A 12,404-nucleotide genomic window follows, 5' to 3' on the forward strand; every position below is an offset into this window, starting at 1 on the left:
AGAGCTGTGGCCAGGACTTGGAAACAGCCAATATGTCCTCCCTATGCTGGATCAGCACTTCTCTGAAGCTGCTACATTATTCTCTAGAATCTCAGCTTACCTTGAAAGAGAAAGAAGGAATGTTTCTAGCTGCTCTGGTTGTGAGGAAAAACACCTAAAAAATGATGTGAGTGTGCAGCGAGTCTGGAGCAATAACTCTCAGAGGTGTGAACCATCCTACTTGTAGCTCAGAGAGGTGTGAACTCTCCAGTTCATCTCTGTGAGTGTTTAACTCAGATGCTCAGTGATCATCATTTAAATGCCAACTTTGGTAGCTATTTTATCTCTAATGGGAGGAAAGGAGCTGGGGGGGGGGGGAGGGAAGGGGAATCACAGCTCTGCACAATTTACTATGAGCGACATTCTGGTGACTTAAGTGGGTGCTGTTGGGGAGTCTCCACCACTTTTTTTTTTCTCTCAGTCACTAAGGAGCCAAGATTATGGAGACTGGAAGAGCCCATGAGCGCACCCAAGCCCCACAGAGGGGCAGCCAGGCTCAGGGAACCCAGAGGAGCCAAGTGGCATGTGCAAACCTATTTTTAACACCTGCACAATCTCCTATGTGTGGTGTCTCATTTTGGCAACTCGTATGGGTGGAGCTTATATTGTGGGTGGAGCTTGAAAGCGTCCCACCCCTTGTTTCCCATCCTGACCCCCAGCTGTGGTAAAGTGTGCATTGTTGCAGGGTTATAGCCCAGCTTTCCCCATTGAAGGAGCCTTTTATTTTTGGGATGCAGGGAAATCTGCTTCCCTCCCCTTTCCCCTTTCTAGCTGGTCCATGGACTTCTGAATTTTAAAATCCCTGGCTGAGCAAGAATTTCACGTTAATAAAAGTAAGCCACATTATATTTTTCAATCCAGATCCCATTTTATTGATAGAAGCTGAATTTCTGTAGCTGGGAGCCATGAAGGTCTGTCCTACCTGGCCATCTGTGCGTCCCTGAACTTCAGGGATATCCCCTGGCCTTGCTTATTTTACAAATATACAATGACTTGATCTGGTTTTTCAACCCCCCCCCCCCTGCAGTCTGGCCACCAGAGGGAGCTGTTGACCAGTAGAACTTGAGCAACTGATGGCAGGCTGGCTGAGCGCATAAAGGACAGCCACTCTTCAGTTATAGTTACCATGTGCTTTCGTGGAGTTTCCATGCAGAGTTTAGCTTATATACAAGCCTATTGCATCATTACTAACCTAAGTTGATGTTTGAGCTTTGGATGTTTTCAGCTGGAGCTATGGAGAGATAAAAGGGGGAGGAGTCAGTGACTGAAGATATGCAAATTCTCAAATGCTATTGGTTGCCTCCTGTGAGGACTACAAAGAATGACCAAGCGAGACATTCTGTTTCCTTCTTAAAGCAGCCAGTCTGTCACAGAAAAGGGGTGTAGGAATCACACTAATTTACACCCCCGTCTTCACTGGGGTTCTTCAATTTGGGGAGATAAATGCTTTGGTTTAATGTGCGCAATTGCTTGGGAGCATTCTTTCCATCTTATTTACCTTTTTCCCATTACCTGACATTAATTGTTCAGGTGTCCAAACTGAGACACCAACGGCCTGAATTTCATAGATTTTGAGCACCTGTAATGGACGTCAGCTGGAGTTAGTGATGCTCAAAACATCTGGGAAATCAATCTGTAGGTATTTCACTCATGAACTGAGGGGGCTGCTTTTGAAAAATTTGGCCCTGAGGGCTATTAAAACAAAGGCTGATCCTTAGTCTCTTTGACCACTGGGTATCTCATTTCCATTAGGTGGCTCGTGTGGGAATAACGGACAACTCTGTGTGTGGTCTCAGTCCTTCTTATCTACACAGTACAGATGTCTCTCTCTGACTGGAGAGTCGTGATTTGTGAGTCTGATTGCTCCTGGTGTACACCTGGTAGAATGCTGGCTCTACACCTCCAGCTAAACTGTAACCTGTGTGGTACTAGTATACCATGGCTCTACCATGCCGTGACATAGAATGGAGATGCTCTAAGCTGTTAAGGAACAAAAACCAGTGAGAATTTTGCATCCATCCTCCAATATCCTGGTATATTAAAGCTTTTTCTTTGTAGCTAAGATCCCACCTATAAACAAACGCTGAGATGGTATAGATTTCATAGATGTATAGATTATAAAACCAGAATCAGCTGTGATCATCTCGCCTATATAACAGTAGTATAGCATCTAGCCAGTATAACATAGGTCACAGGACTTCCCTAAACTGATCCCTCTTTGTACTAGATTTGATCTTTTAAAGAAATATCCAATCTTCATTTAAAAATCTGTAGTGGTGGAGAAACCACCAACATCTTTGGTAAATTTCTCCAATGGTCGATACAATTTGCATTGTATTTCCAGTCCTGAATTTCTCTAGTTTCCACTTCCACTCACTGGATCTTGTTAGACCTTTGCCTGTTAGTTCGAAGAGCCCATTATTAAATATTTGTTCCCCATGTAGGTACTTATAGATAAGGCTGTGTGCCTGTCACGGAGGTCATGGAAGTCATGGATTCCACGACTTTCTGTGACATCCGTGACTTCTTCAGCAGCCGGTGCGGCTGGCTCCAGAGCTGCCTGAGCAGATCAGGCAGCCCCTGGGCCAACTACACTGGCCGCTGCTGGGGTAGTTTGGGTGTGGAATGAGGCTCAGCTGGGGGTTGGGGTGTGGGGCGGTGCTTGCCTTGGAGGGGGGGTGGGCTCCCTGGAAGTGGCCGGCATGTCCCTGCAGCTCCTTGGAGGACGGGCTGGTGGGGCAGAGAGGCTCTGCATGCTTTCCCTGCTTGGAGGCACTACCCCTGCAGCTCCCATTGGCTGCAATTCCCGGCCAATGGGAGCTGCAGAGCTGGAGCTTGTGGAGGGGGCTGTGCGCGGAGCCTCCTGGCCTTCCCTCCCCCTAGGAGCTGCAGGGACATGCCAGCTGCTTCCGGAGAACTGTGCGGAGCCAGATAGGGATCGGAGCCTGCCAGCCCCGCTACCCCTGCCCCCCCAGCACCAGTACAGGTCCCAGGCTGTGTGCCTCAGCCCAGCCCCTCTCCAGCACCAGCGGTGGTCCCAGGTCGCACACCGCCCTCTGTCCCCCACACCAACAGTGGTCCTGGGCCACCCCCCCAGCACCCACGGCACCCCCGGACCTCATCCCCAGAGCACCCACCACACCCAGGCCTACGTTTTAGTTAGGGGTATATAGTACAAGTCATGGACAGATCACAGGCAGTGAATTTTTGTTTATTGCCCATGACTTGTCTATGGCTTTTACTAAAAATACCCATGACTAAAACATAGCCTTACTTATAGATGTGATCAAGTCATCCCTTAGCATTCTCTTCCTTAAACTAAACAGCTTGAGCTCCTTGAAGCTATCTCTCTAAGGCAGGTTTTCTAATAATTTAATTGTTCTTGTCTCTCCTCTCTGACCCCTCTCCAATTTATCAATGTACTTCTTGAATTGTGGGCACCAGCAGTGGACCCAGGATTCCAGCAGCAGCCACCCCAGTGCCAAATACAGAGGTGAGATAGCCTCTCAACTCTTACTCAGGATTCCCCAGTTTACACATCTAAGGATTGCATTAGCCCTTTTGGCCACAGCGTCGCACTGGGAGCTCATGTTCAGCTGATTATCCACAATGACCCCCAAGTTTTTTTCAGAGTCTCTGCTTCCCGGGATAGAGTTCCCCATCCTGTAAGTATGGCCTGCATTCTTTGTTCCTAGATGTATACATTTACATTCGGCCATAGTAAAACACATATTGATTGCTTGTGCCCAGCTTACCAAGCGATTAGATCGCTGTGTATCCGTGACCCGTCCTCTTCATTATTTACCACTCCCCCAATCTTTGGGTTATTACTTTATCAATGATGATTTTATGTGAGATCTTTCTGTAGGCACGTGGGAGATCTCCTCCCGTTAGAGAACTCCTTACCAGCTTTCCGTGTATTGGTAAGTCTCTGTTCCAAGTCTCTCTTGTTTATTGTTTTCAGCACCTCCACAGTTACATCCACTGCATAGTCCTCTTGGTAGTAGCTGACAAGCAGGTTAGTGAGGTCGATGCGATCTGTGTTCTCCAGCGTGCCCCAGGGGATGTTCTCATATGGCTTCTTCACTGGCATTGTCTTCAGGTGGAACTTGAAGGTCTTGAGCTCTCTGTCTGTCAGGTCATTGAGTGTCCACAGCAAGCTGTCTTTCACCGTCTTCTTCATGGTGACTCCTCCCACCGGGTCTGAGCAAACTGAAGCACGAAAGGAGCCAGGGATCTGCTTGTGGGTGTGCCACAAGAACTAGGGAAGGGCAAGAGAGTGAAACCTGAATTAAAACTCTCTCATACACTCTGCTCACAGAATCTGTATTCTTATGTTGCACCTGAGGCCCCAACCAAGATTAGGGCCCTCATTGTGGTGGGTGCTGCGCAGACCCCAACAGAGATCAGCTGGTTGCTGAACAAACACATGGCAAAGCAGTCCCTACTCTGAAAGGCTTGAGCATCTAAATAAACAAGCCAAGGATGGGAGAAAGGGATACAACATACGAACAAGTGATGGGAAACCGAGGCACAAAGGAACGTGGGACAAATTTTCCAAAGAGCTCTGATCCCGATGTTCTGAGCCCTTCTGAAAATTTTGTCCTAGGGGACTCATCCAAGACCACCCAGGGAGTCTGTGGCAAAGATTGAATCCAGGTGCCCTAACCACAGAACCACCCATCCTCTCCTGTCTCGTGCTAGAGGTTTGTGTCTATCAGCCTCTGTCTATCCTTCCGTCAGCGCTATCTCTCCATTTATTTATGTCCTGCACCCTCCCTCTTGCCTCTCCTCCAGCTCCAGACACTGACCTACTCCAATTTCCAGTGCCAGACATTCATCCCCTTCCTCCTTAAGGCAGATGAGCCTGTGTTCTCCCAGCACCCACCTGCTGTGGTATTACCACACTTCACGCTTCACGCTCCTGCAGGTGGAGAGAGACCCTGGATCTAGAGGTCCCATAGATGAGTCCTTTGGAATCAAACCTGCCAGAGAAGAAGAAAGGGGCAGGTGGAGAAGACGGAGAGTCTGGAAGGAGTTCAGTAAAGGAGGGCACTGCGTGATGGGTGGACCCGAGACTCACCCATTCCGGACTCTGAACCCTTCCCGGAGTTCTGTCCTGCTTATCTCATGGCTGCTGTCTGACAGCAAGTACTGAATGTGATATAAAGGCAGAAGGGACAGAAGTCTGTGGGTGTTAGAATCCCTCAGGCAAAGAGAAAGGGCGGCCTTGAGGTTAATGCACAGTACTGGTATACAGGCAACTGGGATTCACTTCTCAGCTCTGTTACAGACTCCTGGGTGACCTAGGAACATAGGAATTGCCGACTGGATCAGAGCTGTGATCCATCTAATCCCACATCCTCTCTCTGACTGTGACCAGCACTGGTATAAGAACCTTGCAGTAGCAGATGTGGGATAATCCACCACTTGCTTACGTCTCTTTCTAATCTCTAATAGTTAGAGATCAGTTCAAGCCCTAAAGAATGAGGTTTAACATACCTTCCATAACCATTGGTGCGATTAATTATGCTAACTCTGAATATTCTTGTTATCCATAGAAATGTCCAATCTTTTTGTGAATCTTGTTACATCCTTGGCCGCAGCAGCTTCCTGTGGCAGTGAGTTCCATAGTCTAATGATAGATTCATAGATTCCAAGGCCAGAAGAGACCATTGTAATCATCTAGCCTGACCTCTTGTATAGCACAGATCAGAGAACTGCGCCAAACTCATTCCTAGAGCAGATCATCTTTAGCAGAAACATCCAATTTTGATTTTAAAATGGCCAGTGATTGAGAATTCACCATGACCCTTGGTAAATTATTCCAATGGTTAATTACCCTCATTGTCAAAAATTTACCCTTATTTCCAATCTGAATTTGTCTAGCTTCAACTTCCAGCTACTGGATTGTGTTATACCTTTCTCTGCTAGATTGAAGAGCCCATTATTATATATTTGTTCCCTATGTAGACAGTAATCAAGTCACCTCTGAACCTTCTCTTTGTTAAGCTATATAGACTCTTTGAGCTCTTTGAGTCTATCTGTGATGGGGTGTTCACCTCACACCATCCTGGAAGAGATTAATGAGGCTGAGAAGGGGCCAATGGATCAGGTAGTCCACAGTTGATGGGAATCTGGTGGCCTAAGTAATCCCCTGAATGGTGATGGTGCCAAGTTGAGAAGGAACAAGCAAGGTTAGTATAAAGCCAGGAAGCTGGCAACAGAAAGGGGCTGCAGGGATGTGGTCTGCAGTCACTCCTTGGGAGGTGGGAGTTTGGGTTGGTACCTTCAAAGAGTGGGGAGCCAGAAGCTGTAATAAGGGGTCCAGAGAAAGAGGAACAGGGTCTGAGAGAAAGTTGACCACAGTTGCCAGGTATAGGGTCCCTGGACTGGAACATGGAGTAGTGGGCGGGCCTGGGTTCCCCTAGTAGCCACTGGGGAAGTGGCAACATTAAGGTGGTGCATGAGAAGACTGCAAGAGACTGTTGATATGGCCAGACTTAGATACCCTGGAAGGAGAAGACTATAGTGACCTGACTGGAGGGCCAAGCCCTGAAGACAAAGCACTTAGAGTCACAGGGAGTGAGAGAGAGACAGCAGAGTGGGCGGGCAGCAAGAATCAGAAGGGAGCGTCTGAGCTGGGTGAAACTAATCCCAGAGGTGACCACAAAGAGGCATCCCTAGCAGTGAGTAGAGTGCCCCAGGACACTATCACTATAATGTATATTTACTAATTCTTTAATCATTCTCATGGCACTTCTCTGAATCCTCTCCAATTTATTAGCATCCATCTTGAACTGTGGGCTACAGGACTGGACACCATATTCCAGTAGTGTTTGTCCCTGTGTCAAATACAGAGGTAAAATAACCTCTTTATTCCTACTGGAGATTCCCCTGTTTGTGCATCGCAGGATCACTTTAGTTCTTTTGCCCACAGCATCAAAGTGGGAGCTCATGTTCAGCTAATTACCCCTAAATCTTTTTCAGAGTCACTACTTCCCAGGAAAGAGTCCCCCATTCTATAAGTATCACCTACATTCTTTGTTTCTATATGTATACATTTACATTTAGCTGTATTAAAAACGTATATTATTTGTTTGCACCCAAGTCAAATGCCTAAATAAGTTTAGCTATATTACATCAACACTATCACCTTTATCAACCAAACTTGTAATGTCATAAAAAAAATCAAGTTAATTACACCCGCTGTGAAAAAAAAAATCCTTTTTATCAGTTATGAATTTGCCACTTTTAAATTTCCATGAAAGTCCCCTTGTCCTTGTGTTAGGTGACAAGGAGAACAGAAATTCCTGATCTACCTTCTTCATCCCTTTCATGTTTTTCATACTTGACCACAGCTCCCTGTATTCATCTCCTCTTTAAAATAATGATCCATGTCTTTTCAATCACTCTTCATAGGAGAGTTTACCCCAGGTGGTTGATCATTCTCATTGCCATACTCTGGATCCCCTCTGACCTTGGCCAGGTAATTACATCTCTTTCTGCCTCAGTTCCCCATCTGTCAAATGGGGAGAGCAAATATTCCTTTGATTCAAGAAAGGGCTTGAAAGGGATATTTTGTTAGTGTCTGTAAAGTACTTTGGGATCCTTGGATAAGAGGGAAAATGATTATAAAATCAGTCTTTAGAGCTGGCCATCATAAAGAAACACAGGGCCTGCACAACAGAATCATACTGGCTCTAACCACAGAGCAAACATGCTGCCACTTTCAGAACAAGCTCCTAGTGCAACACAGAGTTAGCCTATGGAACTCACCGCCACATGATATTGATGAGACCAGTAATTTAATAGGATTCCTGAAAAGGTTAGATATTTATATGGATAATGGGAATATCCACATTTGCATTAGATAGGATACAAATTGAGGGGTTATAAAGTCTATAGCTTCATGGTTTAAGACAAACACTAACTGATGGAGATTAGTAAACTTTCCCAGGGGAGGTGTGACAAAGTGGGAATTTTCTGTAATATTTTATGACCCTTGTGTGTGCCTCAGTTTCCCCTATATTGTGCATAGCTATTGAGGGGGTGAAAAAGGACTGTTTGCTCTCAGAAAATCTGAAGATAATGGCAAATCCAGTCACCAGGACATTGACACCTAGCAACCAATGTCCCGGAGGGAGATTCATTTCCCAGGCTCTCAATATGAAAGCTGAGCAACATTTCCCAAATTGAGAACAAAGGACTGGAGATGAGTGAGGTGGGGGCATAAGAGATGGCTGCTGGAGAGAGTCTGAGACTTTCACCTGTGAACTGACCAAGGTCAGATGGAGAGAGAGCTTGAGCCATGAAGTTCACTACCTCTTGGCTGGGCTCTGGGCTAACCAGGCTATGCTTTATTTTCATTTCTCTCTGCTAACCTGAGGACCTCTTCTGCTGTGTTGCCTTTGACTAATAAACCCTGCTGTTTAGAAAATGATGTTTGAGTGTCACTGCAAATCCTCATGAGATGCATTAATCCCTGAAAAGTCTCTACCAGGAGTCTTTCAGTTGGAGTTGGTGAATAGAGCTCACGGTGTGAAGCAGGAGTGCTGGAGCCCCAGAGAGTCAGTCTAAAGAGGTGGTGAGGCCGTATGGAAGGCTGAGGGAAGAGTGGAGACCCCTTGGGGGTCTGGCACACTGAAGGGATTCCTCCTAGAGACTGTTCCAAAGCTGGGGCATAGTACCCCTCCTGTGAATCTGGGACAAGGACGTTATTCCAGAATTATCTACTAGGAGGGTTCTGGCATTTTTTTCTGAGGTACTGGCTACTGACAGAGAGGTGATACAGGTCTAGATGAAACACTGGTCTGCTGCAGTCTGGCAGTTCTTACGTTCCTATCATAGAGAAAACCTGCTGGAATCCAGGAGGGAATTAGAACAATCAAGCCTTGGATTATCTTTACAGAGAAACAAGCCAAAGTGAGAGCTGAGGCAGATTATATGTTCAGCAGAACATGGCAATGTTAGACCCTGAATGTCCACTATATATAATGATATGCTGGAAGGTGTTAATGGCAGTTGTCAATCACAGACCTACTAAAAGTTGCACTCGTTATTTAGGCTAAATGAGGGGGGCAATTAAATGTCCTGTTTGGTGAGAGCTGAAATAATAGAAGCCACTACCCAAAGCACAGGCCAAGAGAGCAACGGTTGAGAAAAAACTAAACTATGTGGCCCAGAGAGTTTCCCTGGAGACCGAATGCAGGTGTTGTGGCATTGATTGGTTGGAGCTGTATATGTAAGGAACCTGAAAGCCATCAGACAACAAGAGAAGCATAGCTGTGAGAGGGAGCAGAGACAGAGCTTCCTGGGACACAGGACTGGCTGGAGAAACAGGGTTGGAAATGGTGAGTAAGGAAACTGACTCCTTGCCTTGTATGTTTCTATTGTGTCCAGAGAAACAGGACTTTATGTTCATTCTACACAAATAAACAGGATTGCAGCAAAGGATATACCTGACTTGCACCATCAATTTTCCCTCCTAATGGAAACAGCCTGGCAAGAACCCAAATACCGGCTAACAGCTGGGGTAGAAGCTGCTGATGGCACATAGGACCTGATTTTGCAGACAAAACACCCAGGGAAGGGCTGCAGTGCTGGGCCCATAAAGCATCTGGGAACCAGGTTAAAGTCCTGGTCCCTACCCTTGGCAGGAGGGGAAATCCCTGCTGGCTGATATTGCCAATGACAAGATTCAGGCTCTGCTTCCTCTTGTGACATCAGCTCTGCCCTTGAGAGGAAATTCCAAGAACTGGAGTGACCCCTCTTTGATGGGAAGTGGGCAAAGAGTTTAGACAGGAAATGCATGGCTACCAGGAGCTGTCCTCATAAGAGAAAGGGGAGGTGCGGGGCAGGACCTTCGCTGTCACATCACAAACTCCATATGTCTCCTCTCTTCCTAAATGACTAATAACTCTTGCAACACCACTGCCATTGGTTGTGCCCTGAGTCTCACTTCCCTCACGTCTCGCTCCCTCGGCTGGGCCCCGCATCTCACTGCCCCACTCTCTCTGGCTCTGTCTTGCTGCCCAGTCCCAACGACAGCATCTTTCCTTCCCTGAAACTAAGGGCAAGAGCAGTCCCTGAACTCAAGGTGACACAGGGACTGCATCCTCTGTCAGCCCCAGGAAAGCAAACACCTCCTAGCTCCCAACTCCTTTCCCCCAGCTTAAGGGATGGTGCAATATGCAGACATCCTGGGGAGGTGGGGAGCCATGCAGTCTCGCCTAATGCAGGGCACAGTCTGGCCTCAAATTCCTTTCTCCCTCCTCATCCCCATGTTTTGACAAATAGGGCAATCTCCTGGATGAGCCTTTGTGAGTTGAGTTAAACCTTCCTGAAGTATGCTTAATATCTTTTGAGTCCATTTTATTAAATGAATGGCTTATGTATCCCTGTGCCATGTGGGCCGTGGATTGTATGCAGTTCCATGGGAAGGGTAAATAGAGCTCCTCCAGGAACTGACAACAGTGGAGGGGTGGTTAGTCAAAGTCATTCAGTTGTAGCATCTCTAGAGATCATCCTAGCCCTAACCCTGCACCACCCCTGGAGAGGTGCTCACAAACTGGATTCTCAAGGGGCCAACCGGCAAAGAAAGGATTTTTGGATAAATAGCCGAGTGGTAAACTGACTCGGGGATCTTCTTCTTGATCCAGCAAATGGACAGGAGGGTCCACAGGGGGCCCCAATCCTTAGAGAAGGGTTGGAACGACTTTAGCCCACAGAGACCCTATCAGACTGAGTGCTTGTTCTGAGCAAAGGGGGTTGTGAATTTGAAACTACAGGAGAATCCCTGGGTGGGGTCTGAAAGACTGCTCACCTGCCAGAACCCATGATGGAGTTGGGATGATCTCTGGTGAGCTTATTAGCAGGCATACAGGTTATTGTATTGTTTTGAATGTTTTCTCTGGCTTGCTTTGATCTTAAGGATAAAATGTGCTTGCTAGGAGGAGCTGTGTGGTAGATTAACTGTGGTACAGAAAAGGCAAAAATAAGCCTGCTTAGGCAGTCTGTCTTTTGCTGGGGACATCACAGTGTAGGCAGAGAACTGTTTAGACTGGAAATACCCTGGTCAGGAGGGAGAGAGATGAATGTCTCCACTGAAGAGAGGTGACAGTGAGGGAGCTGGAAGCCTAGAGTGGGTGCCCTTGATGGATCACAAAGGGGGAATATAGATGCAGTTGTCCTCAACTGTGACCCATGTATCCTAGAATTAAAAAAATCTGGTTCATAGAATATCAGGTTTGGAAGGGACCTCAGGAGGTCATCTAGTCTAACCCTGTGCTCAAATCAGGACCAATCCCCAATTTTTGCCCTGACTCCTAAATGGCCCCCTCAAGGATTGAACTCACAACCCTGGGTTTAGCAGGCCAATGCTCAAACCACTGAGCTATCCCTCCCCCCATCTAGTAATACTAGATGATCTACTGTCTCTCTTGGTTTACCTGGTAGCTGGTGGTTTTATGATTTAATAGTTGGGCTGAACCTATCAGGGATAAAGTGCAGAGGCAGGAAAGTGAATCATTATCAGATCTAATCTGTCTTTGTACACTGCAAATCGCTGACGTAGCTCAGCACCTCTTAGAATGGCTGAAGGCCTGATCCAAAGCCCATTGAAAACAATGGAAAGACAACACAAGAAGGGATCGGCAGGGGGGCTCCTGTCCCAGCGAGCCCAGCTCTGCCCCTGGGCTCCCAGGTTCCATCCCCAGAGCCCCCAGCTCCTGCCCTCCCCATGTGGCCAGCTCCTGAACCACCAGCATCTGCCTGGGGCAGCCTTTCCCTGCCACTGCCCGGGGCCCTGCTTGCTTTGGGGCTGGGCACAGACCCCTCCCCTGAGCCTGCAGCCTGGCCTCCAAGCACAAGCACAGCCCTGCCCAGGGGTCTGCATCCACTGGGCCCTGGAGAGCCCTTCATAGTTCCCCCCCAGCAACCAGGCCAGCCCCTGATCGGCTGCTCCAGCCTCCTCTATGCAAATACGCCCCCATCTCCTAAGGCTAAGGAGGGCCCAGGTGGATCTGTGGGAGGGGGGGAGCATGGCATTTTCCTGAGGTGACAGTTAAACAGACACAATGACCCCCCAGGGGAGCAGGGGGGAGGGTTGAGCTCAGGGGGTCCCTCAGGGGCTAGAGAGGGGGGAATTCAGGGTGGAGCCAGGAGCAAAGGGTGAGGGGAGGGAGAAGCTTGGGAGGAGGGGTCGATTGGAGAGGGGAGAATTTTGGGGGGTCAACTGGCTGAGGGGAGCTTGGGAGGGGTGTCAATTGGGAAGAGGGTGTTTTGGGGGTCATTTGGGTGAGGGTAGGGGAATTTGGGGGGGTCAGTCAGGAGAGGGGAGGAGATTCAGTTATTGGAGGGGTTAA

The sequence above is a fragment of the Caretta caretta genome, chromosome 6 (genome assembly GCF_965140235.1).
Source record: "Caretta caretta isolate rCarCar2 chromosome 6, rCarCar1.hap1, whole genome shotgun sequence".
NCBI classification, from domain to species: Eukaryota; Metazoa; Chordata; order Testudines; family Cheloniidae; genus Caretta; species Caretta caretta.